Below are 20,021 nucleotides of genomic sequence, written 5' to 3' on the forward strand. Positions count from 1 at the left end.
GAAATCTGCCTCTAGAAATAAAAGCTTCTCCCAACTGGGTGTGACACCTAATCCCATTGCCTGCTTCACTGCTGCTTGGATTCCACCTGGCGATCTGTTCACCGTCTGCCCTGGCCTGTCTGCCTGGGTTTTCTGCACGTTAACACTAGAAGCTTATTACCTGAAATAGATCAATTGAAAGTGTGGGTTCCCAGCTCCATTCCAGATGTGTTGGTCATTACTGAGACGTGGTTAAGGAAGAGTGTTGTGAATAATGATGTTAACCTTTCTGGTTATAACCTTTTAAGGCAAGATAGATCTTCCAAAGGTGGGGGAGTGGCAATCTTTACCAATGATCACCTTCTGTGCTCGGTTGTCTCCACCAAATCTGTCCCCAAACAATTTGATTTGCTGGTTTTAAGCATTAAACTTTCAAATAGCTTTGTTGACTGTTGCTGGGTGATATCGTTTTCCATCAGCCTGTACCCTACCTGCCCTAAGCTCTCTCCTGGCCCCTTACACTAAGTCTGAATTTGTCCTGCTAGGTGACCTAAACTGGGACATGCATAAACCACCTGACCAAATCCTAAAGCAATGGGACTCCCTAAATCTTTCTCAGATTATTACCAATCCCACAAGGTATGACACCAAACATTCCAGAAAAGGCTACTCGCCTTGATGTTATCCTCACAAATAATCCTTATAGGTATCAGTCTGGTGTTTCTGTAATGTGTGTAGTGATCACTGTTTTACAGCCTGTGTCAGTGAAACGACCTGTCCTGATTTTTCATAGACGCTTGCTAAAAAACTTTAATGAGCAAGCCTTCCTTCATGAACTGGCCTCTGTAAAATAGTATAGAATCAGCTTGATCCCCTCTGTCGAAGACGCTTGGACCTTCTTTTTATATACACCGCTCAAAAAAATAAAGGGAACACTTAAACAACACAATGTAACTCCAGGTGGCGAATCGCATCTCTGCATGTCTGGCAGACATATCAGTGTGGATGACGGATCACCACCTCAAGCTGAACCTCGGCAAGACGGAGCTGCTCTTCCTCCCGGGGAAGGACTGCCCGTTCCATGATCTCGCCATCACGGTTGACAACTCCCTTGTGTCCTCCTCCCAGAGTGCTAAGAGCCTCGGCGTGACCCTGGACAACACCCTGTCGTTCTCCACTAACATCAAGGCGGTGACCCGATCCTGTAGGTTCATGCTCTACAACATTCGCAGAGTACGACCCTGCCTCACACAGGAAGCGGCGCAGGTCCTAATCCAGGCACTTGTCATCTCCCGTCTGGATTACTGCAACTCGTTGTTGGCTGGGCTCCCTGCCTGTGCCATTAAACCCCTACAACTCATCCAGAACGCCGCAGCCCGTCTGGTGTTCAACCTTCCCAAGTTCTCTCACGTCACCCCGCTCCTCCGCTCTCTCCACTGGCTTCCAGTCGAAGCTCGCATCCGCTACAAGACCATGGTGCTTGCCTATGGAGCTGTGAGGGGAACGGCACCTCCGTACCTTCAGGCTCTGATCAGGCCCTACACCCAAACAAGGGCACTGCGTTCATCCACCTCTGGCCTGCTCGCCTCCCTACCTCTGAGGAAGCACAGTTCCCGCTCAGCCCAGTCAAAACTGTTCGCTGCTCTGGCACCCCAATGGTGGAACAAGCTCCCTCACGACGCCAGGACAGCGGAGTCAATCACCACCTTCCGGAGTCACCTGAAACCCCACCTCTTTAAGGAATACCTGGGATAGGATAAAGTAATCCTTCTAACCCCCCCTTAAAGATTTAGATGCACTATTGTAAAGTGCTTGTTCCACTGGATATTATAAGGTGAATGCACCAATTTGTAAGTCGCTCTGGATAAGAGCGTCTGCTAAATGACTTAAATGTAAATGTAAGTCAATCACACTTCTGTGAAATCAAACTGTCCACTTAGGAAGCAACACTGATTGACAATACATTTTACATGCTGTTGTGCAAATGGAATAGACAACAGGTGGAAATTATAGGCAATTAGCAAGACACCCCCAATAAAGGAGTGGTTCTGCAGGTGGGGACCACAGACCACTTCTCAGTTCCTATGTTCCTGACTGATGTTTTGGTCACTTTTGAATGCTGGCGGTGCTTTCACTCTAGTGGCAGCATGAGACGGAGTCTACAACCCACACACGTGGCTCAGGTAGTGCAGCTCATCCAGGATGGCACATCAATGCGAGCTGTGGCAAGAAGGTTTGCTGTGTCTGTCAGAGTAGTGTCCAGAGCATGGAGGCGCTACCAGGAGACAGGCCAGTACATCAGGAGACATGGAGGAGGTCGTAGGAGGGCAACAACCCAGCAGCAGGACCGCTACCTCTGCCTTTGTGCAAGGAGGAGCAGGAGAAGCACTGCCAGAGCCTTGCAAAATGACCTCCAGCAGGCCACAAATGTGCATGTGTCTGCTCAAACGGTCAGAAACAGACTCCATGAGGGTGGTATGAGGGCCCGACGTCCACAGGTGGGGGTTGTGCTTACAGCCCAACACCGTGCAGGACGTTTGGCATTTGCCAGAGAACACCAAGATTGGCAAATTCGCTACTGGCGCCCTGTGCTCTTCACAGATGAAAGCAGTTTCACACTGAGCACGTGACAGACGTGACAGAGTCTGGAGACGCCGTGGAGAACGTTCTGCTGCCTGCAACATCCTCCAGGATGACCGGTTTGGCGGTGGGTCAGTCATGGTGTGGGGTGGCATTTCTTTGGGGGGCCGCACAGCCCTCCATGTGCTCGCCAGAGGTAGCCTAACTGCCATTAGGTACCGAGATGAGATCCTCAGACCCCTTGTGAGACCATATGCTGGTGCGGTTGGCCCTGGGTTCCTCCTAATGCAAGACAATGCTAGACCTCATGTGGCTGGAGTGTGTCAGCAGTTCCTGCAAGAGGAAGGCATTGATGCTATGGACTGGCCCGCCCGTTCCCCAAACCTGAATCCAATTGAGCACATCTGGGACATTATGTCTCGCTCCATCCACCAACGCCACAGTGCACCACAGACTGTCCAGGAGTTGGCGGATGCTTTAGTCCAGATCTGGGAGGAGATCCCTCAGGAGACCATCCGCCACCTCATCAGGAGCATGCCCAGGCGTTGTAGGGAGATCATACAGGCACGTGGAGGCCACACACACTACTGAGCCTCATTTTGACTTGTTTTAAAGGACATTACATCAAAGTTGGATCAGCCTGTAGTGTGGTTTTCCACTTTAATTTTGAGTGTGACTCCAAATCCAGACCTCCATGGGTTGATAAATTGGATTTCCATTGATTCTTTTTGTGTGATTTTGTTGTCAGCACATTCAACTATGTAAAGAAAAAAGTATTTAATAAGATGATTTCTTTCATTCAGATCTAGGATGTGTTGTTTAAGTGTTCCCTTTATTTTTTTGAGCAGTATATTTTCAGTGGTATTGTTAACAAACACACCCCCATAAAGAAAATGAGAATTAAAAACAGGTTCAGCCCCTGGTTTGATCGTGATCTTGCAGAGTTACTCCACCTCACGAATTGCATTTGGCGAAAGGCTCGGCACGCATACTCAGGCTGACTGGCTCTCGTTCAAGCAAATGGGAAATAAGTGCACTCAGAGGCTACCCGGAAGGCCAAAGTTAGTTACTTTAAGGATCAGTTCTCTCTCTGTGCGTCTATCCCCAAGAAGTTCTGGAAAACGGTTAAAGACCTGGAGAATAAACCCTCCTTCTCACAGCTGCCCATGTCCCTTAATGTTGATGATGTGGTTGTTACTGACAAGAAGCACATGGCTGAGCTCTTTAATCACCACTTCATTAAGTCAGGATTCCTATTTGACTCAGTCATGCCTCCTTGCCCGTCCAACATTTCCTCATCTCCCACCCCTTCTAATGCGACTATCCCCAATGCTTCTCCCTCTTTCCCCTGCCCCGCTACAAAGTTTCTCCCTGCAGACAATCACTGAGTCTGAGGTGCTAAAGGAGCTACTGAACCTTGACCCCCCAAAAAACATCTGTGTTGTGCTGCTATTTTTATTGACTTGGTCAAAGCTTTTGATACGGTTGACCATTCCATTCTTGTGGGCCGGCTAAGGAGTATTGGTGTCTCTGAGGGGTCTTTGGCCTGGTTTGCTAACTACCTTTCTCAAAGAGTGCAGTGTATAAAGTCAGAAAAACTGCTGTCTCAGCCACTGCCTGTCACGAAGGGAGTACCCCAAGGCTCAATCCTAGGCCCCACGCTCTTCTCAATTTACATCAACAACATAGCTCAGGCAGTAGGAAGTTCAATGGACCACCCTTGGCCGGAAATTCGTCACTCGTTCATCCCCCGATGATTGTGTTTTTAGCCACCGGTAGCTTTATATGGGTGCTTTATATGCGCTACAGTCGATTATGAGTGTATGTCTACTTATATGAAATATATAATTAATATATGTCTACTGTAGGATAGATAGAAAATTAATTAGCTAACTAACGTTAGCCTGCCTAGCTGGAACTTCTGAAGAAGGAAAATGTTTTATTTCTACAATTTCCAAAAGATAACCAAACGAAAACATATTTACGAGACATGTTTGTGCCGTCATGCGCATTAGTAGCACAATTTCTAACTTATTTGCATTCGTTTTTACTTACACTTGTATTGTAAATAAGAATTTGTTCTTTACTGACTAGCCTAGTTAAATAAATGTTAAATAAAAAAAATAAAAAACTCCCAACTAATCCTGTATTCTGACTGATGTCACAGAATGTTTGCTACTGATCACACACCCCTTGACTTATTCCCCAAAAATTCACAGCCTGAATTCAAAATGGATCAAATATATATTTTTCTCTCACCCATCTACACACAATATCCCTTAAAGAGAAAGTGTTAACGTGTTTGTCATTTTTGCAAATGTATTGAAAATGTTCATACAGACATTGGCAAGTCAAATTCAAGGGCTTTTTGGGACTTTTTCAATAACTTAAATTGTAATTGTCAAGAACCTCAATGTTATACAATTGTATAATTTATGTATTTGTACATATAGGGCCTAATATAGAACCCCTCCCACAAAAACAATCATGCACAAAGTGTAAATAAATAAATAAAGAAAGAATATTTTAAAAAGTAGGCCATTACCACTTTAGGATTCATTTATTTGTTAGGCCTTGATATACCAATTATTGTTACATTATAAAATATTTGAGAATGATGTGGACATTGACTGACTAAATAGATGAGATGCATGCATGGCAATTCTTCTGTAGCCTACAGTATGTGGCCGATGCAGGCACACATAATAAATCCATGAATAGTGGTAGCATTAATCACACCATCGCTGTTTTATAATGAGAAAGAGATCAAAAACTAGGTTCCTTTTTAATGGAAGGATTTGCATGTAAAGCCAAGTTGAAGCCAACATTAGATGCTGTCATCCTCATAATAACCGCATGTGGTTTTACCGCAACAGAGTAGCAACACCCTTCAATTGAAGTGGCAGGAAACAAAAGTGGCCACATCGCTCACAAAAACAGATCAAAAATCAACTTACAGATAATTATAAGGGACCAAGAGAACTTAGAATTTGGCTACAATATTTTGCCCAAAATTAGTCGGCCCATTTTGGGCTGTTTAGTCTGTCCGTTTTGGTCCAAATTTAGCCTAAGATCAGCCTGACCGCTAGGTTGCTGTATGTGGGAACTCCTTCAAGACTGTTGGAAAAGCATTCCAGGTGAAGCTAGTTGAGAGAATGCCAAGAGTGTGCAAAGCTGTCATCAAGGCAAAGGGTGGCTACTTTGAAGAATCTAAAATATCAAATATATTTTGATTTGTTTAACTTTTTTGGTTACGACATGATTCCATACGTGTTATTTCATAGTTTTGATGTCTTCACTATTATTCTACAATGTAGAAAATAGTAAAAATAAAGAAAAACCCTTGAATGAGTAGGTGTTCTAAAACATTTGACCTGTGGTGTACATCACAGCATGTCAGAGAATTGTCCACAATGTACAAGAATATATTTAAAAAAATTAATAACACATCATACTTTTAGACTTTCCCTTAAGTAGTATTTTCCTGGATGACTTTCACTTTTACTTGAGTCATTTTCTATTAAGCTATCTTTACTTTTACTACAGTATGACAATTAGGTCGTTTTTCCACCATTGTGAACATAGGCTAGTCCTTTTTGGACTAGGCCTAATCAAATTATTTTCAGAAGAATCATTTGACTCCCCTCTTGAACTGCCACCATAGGCCTACACAGCACAGCCATTGGTTAGGCAGCACACAAAGTACTTGATCAGCGAGAGCAGAGCAGGTCGAGGCTCAGATTTGGAATATCCATTGCACTGTGTAATGCAGCAGTAGCTACACACACACAGTAGCTATCTTAGAGCATGCCCATAGTAGCATATAGGCTGTGGATCATTTGATTGTGACCACACTAAAATAGCCTATAGGCGCACTTGAAATTGCGCGCCTAGCGGAGAATCCGAGATGAGGGCACACATCGATATATTGCCTAATAAGCAACTATTTCTAAAACACTGAGAAATAGACAATTTCTAAAACACTGAGAAATTAATCAATTATCATGACCCTCCGCTGGATTACATTTAAAAAATACTAAACCCTCCCCTTGGCTGAAATTGAAAAATAAAAAACGAATTTAAAAGAGACATTGGCGATTTTAGAAGTGAAAGTAATGTCCGGGATTTCATCGAGAGCTGTGAATCGTTTTGCTCTCTAGAAAAGGACGCCGTTGAAAGGAGTTGATTACCTGGGTAGCGGTAAATGTGAAAGTTGACCGACTGAAGGGGAAGATTCCCGGTGTTTGTGATGCTCGTCGTTTGGTGCGACGCAGACAGGGGGGCGTGAGTGGTGAAACAGAAGAGTTGTTGTCTGTTCTTTTGAGTTTTGATGTTGTCTTTGCCCGACAAAAGTGGTGTTAGGATATTTATCCCGTACGAGCTTTTGTGCTGAATACATTGCGTTGTTACAGGTATCAAGCTTATGGGCATGTGGCAGCGGTGTGTAGGGGGGAATTTGAGCGTTTATAGCAATGCTTATCATCTGTACTGCAGGGATGGAAGGTAAGTCGCAGAAAATTGAGGTTGTGGTGGCAGCTGCAGAGAAGTATTTGGGTGTATGAGACTTGACGAGTTACTGGGTGTGTTGAATGGTGGTGTCCCGTCCTTTCAGGCTGTTGGCCAGAGGTAGTACTCGATATATTTAAATAGCGGAGTAGGGTGGTGGGTTTTTAATGATGGTAGGGTATTTGTTGATGCATTTCCTTTTTTTTTTTTAAGCAAAGTATAAGGGAGTTGTACTCCAGTCTAGTAGGTGGCGGTAATGCAACATTTATTGGATGCCAACCACCGTTAAACCTCATCGAAGAAGAACACCGCTGCTTTGGAAAGTCCCTCAAACGGTTGCCATGTCCGTCATTTTCTTGTGAAATTCTGTCATTTGAAAACAATGTTATAGGTGAATATGTATTGGTCGCGGGTTTTTGTTCTACTTCTAAATTACCAATCAAATAAATGTATATTTGTCACATGCGCCGAGTACAACAGTGGCAGTAGACCTTACAGGGAAATGCTTACTTACAAGCCCTTAACCAACAATGTAGTTAAGAAAAATAAGTGTTAAGAAAGTATTTACTAAAACTGAGGTAAAAAAAATAAAAAAAATAAAAAATTAAGAGCAACAATAAAATAACAGTAACGAGGCTATATACAGATATAATTCAGGTAATATGTACATGTAGGTAGAGGTAAAGTAATTATACATATATAATAAACAGAATAGCAGCAGCATAAAAGTGGTGGGGCAATGCAAATAGTCCAGGTAGCCATTTGATTAGCTGTTCAGGAGTGGGGTAGAAGCTGTTAAGAAGCCTTTTGGAACTAGACTTGCCTCTCCGGTTCCTCTTGTCTCGCCGTTCAGTAGCAGAGAGAACAGTCTATGACTAGGGTGGCTGGAGTCTTTGGCAAATTTTAGGGCCTTCCACTGACACCGCCTGGTATAGAGGTCCTGGATGGCAGGAAGCTTGGCCGCAGTGATGTACTGGGCCATACACACTACCCTCTGTAGCGCCTTGCGGTCGGAGACCGAGCAGTTACCATACCAAGTGGTGATGCAACCAGTCAGGATGCTCTCGATGGTGCAGCTGTAGAACCTTTTGAGGATTTGAGGACCCATGCCAAATCTTTTCAGTCTCCTGAGTAGGTGTTGTTGTGCCCTCTTCACGACTGTCTTGGTGTGTTTGGAACATAATAGTTAGTTGGTAATGTGGATGCCAAGGAACTTGAAGCTCTCAACCTGCTCCACGACAGTCCCGTCGATGAGAATAGGTGCGTGCTCGGCCTTCCTTTTCCTTTAGTCTACGATCGTCTTGATCACGTTGACGGAGAGGTTGTTAGCCTGGCACCACACTGCCAGGTCTCTGACCTCCTACCTATTGGCTGTCTCATTGTTGTCGGTGATCAGGCCTACCACTGTGTGTCGTCTGCAAACTTAATTTACATTTACATTTACATTTAAGTCATTTAGCAGACGCTCTTATCCAGAGCGACTTACAAAATGGTGCATTCACCTTATGATATCCAGTGGAACAACCACTTTACAATAGTGCATCTAAATCTTTTAAGGGGGGGGGTTTAGAAGGATTACTTTATCCTATCCTAGGTATTCCTTAAAGAGGTGGGGTTTCAGGTGTCTCCGGAAGGTGGTGATTGACTCCGCTGTCCTGGCGTCGTGAGGGAGCTTGTTCCACCATTGGGGTGCCAGAGCAGCGAACAGTTTTGACTGGGCTGAGCGGGAACTGTGCTTCCTCAGAGGTAGGGGGGCCAGCAGGCCAGTGGTGGATGAACGCAGTGCCCTTGTTTGGGTGTAGGGCCTGATCAGAGCCTGAAGGTATGGAGGTGCCGTTCCCTTCACAGCTCCGTAGGCAATCACCATGGTCTTGTAGCGGATGCGAGCTTCAACTGGAAGCCAGTGGAGAGAGCGGAGGAGCGGGGTGACGTGAGAGAACTTGGGAAGGTTGAACACCAGACGGGCTGCGGCGTTCTGGATGAGTTGTAGGGGTTTAATGGCACAGGCAGGGAGCCCAGCCAACAGCGAGTTGCAGTAATCCAGACGGGAGATGACAAGTGCCTGGATTAGGACCTGCGCCGCTTCCTGTGTGAGGCAGGGTCGTACTCTGCGAATGTTGTAGAGCATGAACCTACAGGATCGGGTCACCGCCTTGATGTTAGTGGAGAACGACAGGGTGTTGTCCAGGATCACGCCAAGGTTCTTAGCACTCTGGGAGGAGGACACAAGGGAGTTGTCAACCGTGATGGCGAGTTCATGGAACGGGCAGTCCTTCCCCGGGAGGAAGAGCAGCTCCGTCTTGCCGAGGTTCAGCTTGAGCTGGTGATCCGTCATCCACACTGATATGTCTGACAGACATGCAGAGATGCGATTCGCCGCCTGGTTATCAGAAGGGGGAAAGGAGAAGATTAATTGTGTGTCGTCTGCATAGCAATGATAGGAGAGACCATGTGAGGATATGACAGAGCCAAGTGACTTGGTGTATAGCGAGAATAGGAGAGGGCCTAGAACAGAGCCCTGGGGGACACCAGTGGTGAGAGCGCATGGTGCGGAGACAGATTCTCGCCACGCCACCTGGTAGGAGCGACCTGTCAGGTAGGACGCAATCCAAGCGTGGGCCGCGCCGGAGATGCCCAACTCGGAGAGGGTGGAGAGGAGGATCTGATGGTTCACAGTATCAAAGGCAGCAGATAGGTCTAGAAGGATGAGAGCAGAGGAGAGAGAGTTAGCTTTAGCAGTGCGGAGAGCCTCCGTGACACAGAGAAGAGCAGTCTCAGTTGAATGCCCAGTCTTGAAACCTGACTGATTAGGATCAAGAAGGTCATTCTGAGAGAGATAGCAGGAGAGCTGGCCAAGGACGGCACGTTCAAGAGTTTTGGAGAGAAAAGAAAGAAGGGATACTGGACTGTAGTTGTTGACATCGGAGGGATCGAGTGTAGGTTTTTTCAGAAGGGGTGCAACTCTCGCTCTCTTGAAGACGGAAGGGACGTAGCCAGCGGTCAAGGATGAGTTGATGAGCGAGGTGAGGAAGGGGAGAAGGTCTCCGGAAATGGTCTGGAGAAGAGAGGAGGGGATAGGGTCAAGTGGGCAGGTTGTTGGGCGGCCGGCCGTCACAAGACGCGAGATTTCATCTGGAGAGAGAGGGGAGAAAGAGGTCAAAGCACAGGGTAGGGCAGTGTGAGCAGGACCAGCGGTGTCGTTTGACTTAGCAAACGAGGATCGGATATCGTCAACCTTCTTTTCAAAATGGTTGACGAAGTCATCCGTAGAGAGGGAGGAGGGGGGGGAGGGGGAGGAGGATTCAGGAGGGAGGAGAAGGTAGCAAAGAGCTTCCTAGGGTTAGAGGCAGATGCTTGGAATTTAGAGTGGTAGAAAGTGGCTTTAGCAGCAGAGACAGAAGAGGAGAATGTAGAGAGGAGTGAGTGAAAGGATGCCAGGTCCGCAGGGGAGGCGAGTTTTCCTCCATTTCCGCTCGGCTGCCCGGAGCCTTGTTCTGTGAGCTCGTAGTGAGTCGTCGAGCCACGGAGCAGGAGGGGAGGACCGAGCCGGCCTGGAGGATAGGGGACAGAGAAAATCAAAGGATGCAGAAAGGGAGGAGAGGAGGGTTGAGGAGGCAGAATCAGGAGATAGGTTGGAGAAGGTTTGAGCAGAGGGAAGAGATGATAGGATGGAAGAGGAGAGAGTAGCGGGAGAGAGAGAGCGAAGGTTGGGACGGCGCAATACCATCCGAGTAGGGGCAGAGTGAGAAGTGTTGGATGAGAGCAAGAGGGAAAAGGATACAAGGTAGTGGTCGGAGATTTGGAGGGGAGTTGCAATGAGATTAGTGGAAGAACAGCATCTAGTATAGATGAGGTCAAGCGTATTGCCTGCCTTGTGAGTAGGGGGGAAGGTGAGAGGGTGAGGTCAAAAGAGGAGAGGAGTGGAAAGAAGGAGGCAGAGAGGAATGAGTCAAAGGTAGACGTGGGGAGGTTAAAGTCACCCAGAACTGTGAGAGGTGAGCCATCCTCAGGAAAGGAACTTATCAAGGCGTCAAGCTCATTGATGAACTCTCCAAGGGAACCTGGAGGGCGATAAATGATAAGGATGTTAAGCTTGAAATGGCTGGTAACTGTGACAGCATGGAATTCAAATGAGGAGATAGACAGATGGGTCAGCGGAGAAAGAGAGAATGTCCACTTGGGAGAGATGAGGATTCCAGTGCCACCACCCCGCTGGCTCGATGCTCTAGGGGTATGCGACAACACGTGGGCAGACGAAGAGAGAGCAGTAGGAGTAGCAATATTAATTAATTAATAATGGTGTTGGAGTCGTGCCTGGCCATGCAGTCATGGGTGAACAAGGAGTACATGAGGGGACTAAGCACGCACCCCTGGGGCGTGCTTGTGTTGAGGATCAGCGTGGTAAATGTGTTGTTACCTACCCTTACCACCTGGGGGTGGCCCGTCAGGAAGTCCAGGATCCAGTTGCAGAGGGAGGTGTTTAGTCCCAGGGTCCTTAGCTTAGTGATGAGCTTTGAGGGCACTATGGTATTGAACGCTGAGCTGTAGTCTACGAATAGCATTCACATGTAGGTGTTCCTTTTGTCCAGGTGGGAAAGGGCAATGTGGAGTGCAATAAAGATTCCATCATCTGTGGATTTGTTGGAGTCGGTATGCAAATTGTATTGGGTCTAGGGTTTCTGGGATAATGGTGTTGATGTGAGCCATTACCAGCCTTTCAAAGCACTTCATGGCTACAGACGTGAGTGCTACGGGTCAGTAGTCATTTAGGCAGGTTACATTGGTGTTCTTGGATTTCGTATAAGCATCTGGGTTAGAGTCCCGCTCCTTGAAAGCAGTAGCTCTAACCTTTAGCTCAGTGCGGATGTTGCCTGTCATCCATGGCGTCTGGTTGGGGTATGTATGTACGGTCACTGTGGGGACGACATCATTGATGCACTTATTGATGTGGTGTACTCGTCAATGCCATTGGATGAATCCCGGAACATATTCCAGTCTGTGCTAGCAAAACAGTCCTGTAGTGTAGCATCTGCATCATCTGACCACTTCCGTATTGAGCAAGTCACTGGTACTTCCTGCTTTAGTTTTTGCTTGTAAGCAGGAATCGGGAGGATAGCATTATGGTCAGATTTGCCAAATTCAGGGCGAGGGAGAGCTTTGTATGCGTCTCTGTGTGTGGAGTAAAGGTTGTCTAGAGTTTTTTCCCCTCTGGTTGCACATGTAACATGCTGGAAGAAATTACATAAAACGGGTTTGTTTCCCTGCATTAAAGTCCCCGGCCACTAGGAGCGCCGCCCCTGGATGAGAATTTTCTTGTTTGGTTATGGCCTAATACTGTTTGTTGAGTGCGGTCTTAGTGCCGCATTGGTTTGTGGTGGTAAATAGAAAAATATAGATAAACTCTCTTGGTAAATAGTGTGGTCTACAGATTATTATGAGATACTCTACCTCAGGCGAGCAAAACCTCGAGACTTCCTTAATATTCAATTTCGTGCACCAGCTGTTATTGACAAATAGACACACCCACACATCGACCCCTTGTCTTACCGGAGGCAGCTATTCTTTCTTGCCGATGCACAGAAAACCAAGCCAGCTGTAAGTTATCCATGTCGTTGTTCAGCCACAACCCGGTGGAACATAAGATGTTACTTTTTTTAATGTCCCGTTGATAAGATAGGCTCGAATGGAGCTCATCCAGTTTATTCTCCAGTGATTGCACATTGGCCAATAGAACGGATGGTAGAGGCGGGTTACCCACTCGCCAACGAATTGTAACAAGGCACCCCGATCTCCTCCCCCTGTATTTCCTTCTTTTCTTGATGCGAATTATGTGGATTTGGGCCTTGTCTGGGAGCAACATTATATCCTTTCTGTCAGACTCATTAAATAAATAAATCTTCATCCAGTTCGAGGTGAGTAATCACTGTTCTGATATCCAGAAGCTCCTCATAAGAGATGATAGCATCAATATTATGTACAAAATAAGTTACCATTATCCGTGAATATATTTCACTGTGACCAGGCTGTTACTGAGTGAGTGAGTGAGTGAGTGAGTGATGGGCTGGGCTGGAGTGTGCGCACATGTGTTGAGAGCACTGGTTGAGTGAGTGCTGCAGCTGAGTCACGAAGACAGAGCAGCACGCGCGCACGTGGTGACAACGTTTTACCAGATGTAGGCAATGTTCCCTCTAAACTGCGCAGTCACGCACCTCCTCCTGAACTGAAATGCCATGCTGTGCAAAGACGCAAGAGATTGCATTTCACTGAGTTTTCCCCATTAGTTTGCACTTTATAGATCAATGTTTTTTTTCTGTGATCGAATAAACATATCAGTCGCTTTTCATTGCAACAAACCAAACCAAATCTAACTTTACAATATTGAGTCTGTGATATTGTTGTAGGCACAGCCAGAGATCAATGGAGTAGAATTGTATGGGCAGGGGTAGCCCACGAGCGATCTTTCAGTCACTCGCGAGTGAATGCGCTTTTCAGATCAGAGCGCAGAGCCGCACGTGTGCACATTTGTTGATATTTTTTGTTATCGCGTTATTATCCCAGTTGTAGATAAGTATAGGTCAGCAATGCGGAGTTACTGCTTCCCACAAGAGCACAAACCGTGTAGGCTACATTTCTTACTGTCTTTGAAAAGTCCGTCCGGTAAAAAGCTTACGTCTTCATTAAAGCGGCAGTGTTATATTTTGAGACGGGCTTGACTATGCAAATAGGCCAATAGGCAGAGGGGTAGTGTAGTCTACATTGTCTAATTCATTGTATGGTAATAATTAATTGTATTTTGTTGTGGTTTCTTGCATCATACAACACAATACAATGCAATTTACATGCACCTATTTGGCCCATGATGTTACAGACATAGTAAAACAAAACGTTTTTTATTAAACTAGGCAAGTCAGTTAAGAACATATTCTTATTTACAATGACGGCCTACCCCGGCCAAACCCTCCCAACACTGGGCCAATTGTGTGCCGCCCTATGGGACTCCCGATCACGGCCAGTTGTGATACAGCCCGGGATCGAAACCAGGTCTGTAGTGATGCCTCTAGCACTGCAATGCATTGACTTAGACCGCTGCACCACTCAGGAGGCCAACAATGATGAATTAATGTCAAGCCCTTCATAATGTAAAAACTTTTTAAAAGTCTTATGCAATGTAGGCCTGCATTGAACATCACACATAGGATACTGTAGGCTATATCATAGAAATCAAAAGCAATTTCCTTGTGAAAATGTTATGGAATTTGCTCCATTGGTTTTGTTGGTGGACCTACATTATGCTCAGATATCCACAATAGCCTTCTGGTTACTGTCTAAAACTGTAAGGGTTCAGCCTCCGTGTTTGCTCTAAAAGCACGCTGGAAGTTGCTCACAAGACCAAACATTTGCTCGGTGCCCAATAAAATTAGAGGTCAACATTGGTTGTAGGTAGGCTATTTAGATTGTCATTATGGAGACACCTATTTCGAACACTTTTTCCATAAAACATATTAACGCGCTAGAACTGACGTAACCGCGGTAAAGCACTGGGAAATGACTTTAGGCGCACTAGAGCTCAAGATAAATTCACTCAGATAGAATGCGGTTTACTTTAAACTAACGTTGACTTTTTTCATATGGAATATGTATCAAGCGAAAAGGGTTTTACATATGCTCAGTTATTGGTTCCCGAGCACTGTGCAAGTGGACATTTGAAATGGAAGCTATGGAACTCCCTCGCATGCTTCTGTTATGGGCAAAATTACACGATGAAATAGACATTAAATGTGGAGAATGATACATTAATTTGCATCTGTTGGCAATCAAGTAGCTTATTCATTTATATGCCATTGTAGGCTACTGTTGCAATTAATATGTTGAAATGACGATATGGCTGGAGTCATTGCAAATCAATTTGTGCCACTTGTGTAGCCTACCTGCAGCTGGCAAACAGATTTAAAATAATAGCCTATAACTTCAGTGTATTGTTGTTGTAGCCTTGTGTTATTATGCAATTATTAACGGCCATGTTAAGTTAATTAAATTGATAGTTATCAATTGTGATAATGGTCACAGGTCTATTGCAAATGTATCATTCTCCAAATTTAATATCAGTTTCATTGTGGACTTTTCCCTGAAATTAGATGCAACGCGGAGTGCCTGTATACAGCCCTTAGTCGTGGTATATTGGCCATATACCACAAACCCCTGAGGTGCCTTATTGCTATTATAAACTGGTTACTGACGTAATTAGAGATGTAAAAATAAATGTTTTGTCATACCCATGGTATACGGTCTGATATACCACGGCTATCAGCCAATTAGCATTTAGGGCTCGAACTACCCAGTTTATAGTTACAATTATAAACTGGGTGATTTGAGCCCTGAATGCTGATTGGTTGTAAGCTGTGATATATCATACTGTGTACCACTGGTATGACAAAAAAAAACCTTTTTACTGTTCTATTTACATTGCTAATAACTTCAATAGCAATAAGGCACCTCAGGGGTTTGTGGTATATGGCCAATATACCACTAGTTGCCATATAGCCTACCACACCTCCTCAGACCTTATTGCTTAATCATTGCAATCAAACAAGTTAAATCGACATCAATTGATGGAAAATTATCTGGCGAGTTTAATAAGGGCAAATTATATTTTCTTTTTTACAGCCCATCTGTACAGTGGATATAAAAAGTCTACACACCCCTGTTAAAATGGCAGGTTTTTGTGATGTAATGCTTTGGAAATTCTTTTCTACCCTTCTCCTGACTGATATCTTTCAACAATGAGATCCCTCTGATGCTTTGGAAGCTCTCTGCGGACCATGGCTTTTGCTCTGAGATGCAACTAAGAAAATGTCAGGAAAATCTTACAAGAACAGCTGAACTTTATTTGTGATTAATCAGAGTCACTTTAAATGATGGCGGGTGTGTAATAACTTCTATTTAACATGAGTTTGAATGTGATTGGTTAATTCTGAACACAGCCACATCCCCAGTTATAAGAGGGTGTGCACACTTATGCAACCAGGTTATTATGAGTTTTTATTTTTCCCCCTCAAATATTTCAGTTTGTTTTTCAATTGAATTGTTCACGTTATAGGTCACATTAAAGGAGGAAAATGTTCTGACATGATTTATCTTTGTCTCATTATTTTACATCACAAAAACCTGGCATTTTAACAGGGTGTGTAGACTTTTTAAATCCACTGTAAATAGCACATCCAACCAACCAACTACCTACCTAATCCCCATATTTGTTTTTCTGCTCTTTTGCACACCAGTTTTTCTACTTGCACATCCTCATCTGCACATATATCACTCCAGTGTAAATTGCTAAATTGTAATTACTTCACCATTATTGGACTATTTATTGCCTTACCACCTTACTTAATTTGCACACTGTATACAGATTTTTCTACTGTGTTATAGACTGTATGATTGTTTATCCCATGTGCAACTCTGTGTTGTTTAGGTCGTACTGCTTTGCTTTATCTTGGCAGGTGTAAATGAGAACTTGTTCTCAACTGGCCTACTGGTGAAATAAATAAATACAATTATACATTTTTGCTAGACCTGGCAACCTGCCCTCACACGAAAGTGATCGCAAACTAGTCGGTAATCAGGTAAGACTGCAGTGTGTGGTAACATTATTCAATACTGATTGCATGTGCATAGTGTCGTATTTTGCAACATGATTTTTGTTATGTCGTCAAACACCGCCATGCAATAATTGTGTGAGTTGACTGGATTTAGGGACGTCGAACGACCAGCAGTGAGTGAACGCCCTTCACTGTTAACTACAGTATAACTATGGAGGCTATACTCTAGAGCGCCTTAAATTGTGTTTGAGAGAATGTTTTAACTCAAAATGGTAAAGGGATACTTAGGGATTTTGACAATGAAGCCCCTTTATCTACTACCCGAGTCAGATGAACCCGCGTATACAACAATGTTTATGTGTCTGCGTATAGCAGGAACTACTATGGGTAGCTGCAGCCCAATATGGCGATCGAGTATGTTCGTGAATAGTTACCGTGTAGTTATAGTTACTAGTGCCGATCTTATATGTATCATAAAATGTGATTGTACACAACCTTAACCACACTGCTAACTTTATGCCTAACCTTAAATAAAACTGTTGTTTCTTATATTGATTTTGTGGCTGTGGAAACCCCGGAGTATAAACTAAGATTTAAAATTTTAAAAAAATATCTGTGGAATATGCGCCATTTTGAAAGGAAAGCGAGCGGGGCTGAGGTGGGAAACCCCCGAATATCGCCAGTGTAAACAACAATGCCGTGGACCTCTTTCCGGCTACAATTTTTTTATATATTTTTTTATTTGTAATTTTTATTAACAACAAATCAATACAGAAAGTACATGAGGGAATTTCCGGCTACAATTTATATCGATAAATGGGGAGATGAAGACGCCAGTCACACTGTCCAAGTCAGTCCAAATAAAAGGTTACAGTAACTGGATCGAGGGTTACATTCACGATGTACAAGGTAAGATTATGTATACAGTATGCGTTTTATTTCTAGCTAGGTAATTAAGCTACTGTTAGTTAGCTAACGTAACGTCGTAGGTTGACAAAGGTGTAACGTTGCTATTTTAACATTGTCAAATAAACTATGTTACTGAATCCTTTCAGCTTTTGCTACATACAATCTTCGTAGCCAAGTATCGTTAGTTAGCCAATGTTTCATGTTGTGGTGGCTGTGTTTGTCATCGTGGTTCAATGTGAGGCAGGCAGGTAGGGTATGAGGGCAAGATCGTTTTGCTCAATTTGAAAGAATGATCCTTACATAATTCAGGTAGTTTGCTGGTCAGTTAGGTAAGTAGGGGTATCAATTGAGTATGGCTGCTTCTAGTGCAAATTTGGATGACTACTTTTGAAAAAGCTAGAAATGCGCTTGAATGCACGACTCAAATGGCAAGTGTGGTAGTATGCGTTCTAGTAGTGCTCTAGGATGCCACGACCGCGCAATCCACAAATGGAAGGTACTGTATATGTGTATAAAATGTACACAATTGCCATTTTCATCCAGAATAGTAACGTTACAATAATCAAGCCACTTTCTCTGAAATGACATCCCTTTATTTTCAAGTTCAGCCTGTTTCAGTTAGCGACATGATTTCAAATCGGCTTGCTAAACGCACTGATGAAATGCAAATGGTTTATGGATTTTCAGTTAATTTAATAGACCCAAATGGCATAATTTGGGCCCGTCTTATAATACAAATACTTTGTAGTATTAAAAAAACAACGAATCACTACTGAAAATCCATGCAATAATCAAACCTCCAAGTTTTGTTTTTAATATCGTTACGGTGCCTTTTTTGCATTGTTCTGCTTTGTTTTAGCCAAAATTAATACATTATGGAATTGTATGGACAATCCATTTCATTAGCTTTTCTTTGTGTCCCTTATGGTGTATTGAAATACATATTAGGTCTACTTGTGTTGTCCAACTCACTTCTCTTTTGACTTTTTCCCCAGGTGGAGTTCTCTGAAAGTCCATCATTGAGACTAAATGCAATGCACAGCTGGCCAGGGACAGTGCAACCATGCCATCGGTTTACTGTAAACCATAGCTCATTACATTAAAATGGGCTACACATCCTTGCCTCAAACATGGCACATTCCCCCGTGTACGTCAACCCTGAAGTCAAAACCTGTAAATACAGTTCAATTATGAAAAGTAAAGCCATTGAGGAAAGAAATGCACCTGCCAACTTGAGGGGATTGTGCTAAATATGTATTGTCCAGTCTCTACACCATTGCCCAGTGTGGTCGATTGTTTGGTCGATAGGCTGTTGCTCGACCAAGATTTCTTTAGTCGAACAGTAGCAAAAATATTTTCTTTATTATGGTGTACAAGACACCTGTCTGATTCACGCTTGTCTGAGTGGACTAATCCATTGTGGAGGCCGTGGGGATGGCACAGTCCATCACTCTAAGACATCTGCTACTGAAATTGTACATGGTTACATTACCTAAGAACAATGGTGCAATGCTAATAAAAATAATGTTACTTTATAACAAATGTGTCTTCTCCTGCGTTGGATAGTGGTCGCTGTCCTGTGTTCTGAAACACACCAGTGCGCTGTTGAATTGGCGCCTTTTCCTAGACCATTTTGCTATGTGCATAATAGCTAAGTTAACCAGCATATTGGTGTTGAGAACAATGCGGCGGAGGCAGCAGCGGAGTTAGGAGAAGAGGAAACAGCCCTTGCCTTATTGTCTGAGAAAAGTGAGGAGAGAGGAAACCCCAAATTAATTAGGTCTATAATCAATAGCATAACTGTTAAATGTGTCTGGCTTTATAAATCATCCATGTATAGCTACAGAAATAAGACAAATCCTGCTTTTGTTGCCTGTTTGAGTGTTTGTTGTTTATCTTTGCTTTGCTGTAATAAAGGCTTTACACTTTTTTTCATTTGACCAGCCTCTGGTATAATTTTTTTAGTGTTCCAAATTGTCAGAAAAAGAATAACCCTCTTTTTTTCTTGATCTCCTTATTGTTATTACTATTGTTATGATCATTATAATAATAATAATAAGTAAGACGCTGCATCTCACTGCAAGTGGCGTCACTGCAGTACCTGGTTCGAATCCAGGCTGCATCACATCCGCCCGTGATTGGGAGTCCCATAGGGTGGTGCACAATTGGCTCAGCGTCGTCCGGGGCAGGCCGTCATTGTAAATAATAATTTGTTCTTAAATGACTTGCCTAGTTAAAGAAAAGGTTAAATAAATATTTAAATCATTAGTAGGCTTAGTATAGCAGCCTTGTATAGCCACCATTGAGCTGTAGGCCTAAGAGCGCTTCCTGTTTAGTCTTAATACCGTAACTTACTTAGGCCTATATTTCAATACTTATATAGGCTACTGTATCATTCATTTCTTTATGTCATCACACAGCATACGGCGAGGGGTTTAAGCGAGGGTTTAA

The 20,021-nt window shown here is 43.8% G+C and overlaps 1 protein-coding gene and 1 long non-coding RNA gene across 3 annotated transcripts in view; both read left to right on the forward strand.

Moving 5' to 3' along the window:
• LOC106572813 (tumor necrosis factor receptor superfamily member 14) overlaps positions 1 to 20,021 on the forward strand; it is a 46,922-nt gene that overhangs the window by 22,879 nt on the left and 4,022 nt on the right. Inside the window, exon 1 of one of the 2 annotated variants that reach the window (XM_045696418.1) lies at positions 16,554 to 16,685. The exons of the other annotated variant lie outside the window; for it this stretch is intronic. The gene's annotated coding sequence lies outside the window, so the exon portion shown is untranslated. Of the gene's footprint in view, positions 1 to 16,553; positions 16,686 to 20,021 lie in introns of those variants that run through there. 2 annotated transcript variants of the gene reach the window in all.
• On the forward strand, positions 16,692 to 19,510 carry LOC123727362 (uncharacterized). The gene is made up of 2 exons (XR_006759340.1): positions 16,692 to 17,570; positions 18,566 to 19,510. It is a non-coding gene; the product is annotated as an uncharacterized lncRNA (long non-coding RNA).

This window comes from Salmo salar, chromosome ssa15 (genome assembly GCF_905237065.1).
Source record: "Salmo salar chromosome ssa15, Ssal_v3.1, whole genome shotgun sequence".
Taxonomy (NCBI): domain Eukaryota; kingdom Metazoa; phylum Chordata; class Actinopteri; order Salmoniformes; family Salmonidae; genus Salmo; species Salmo salar.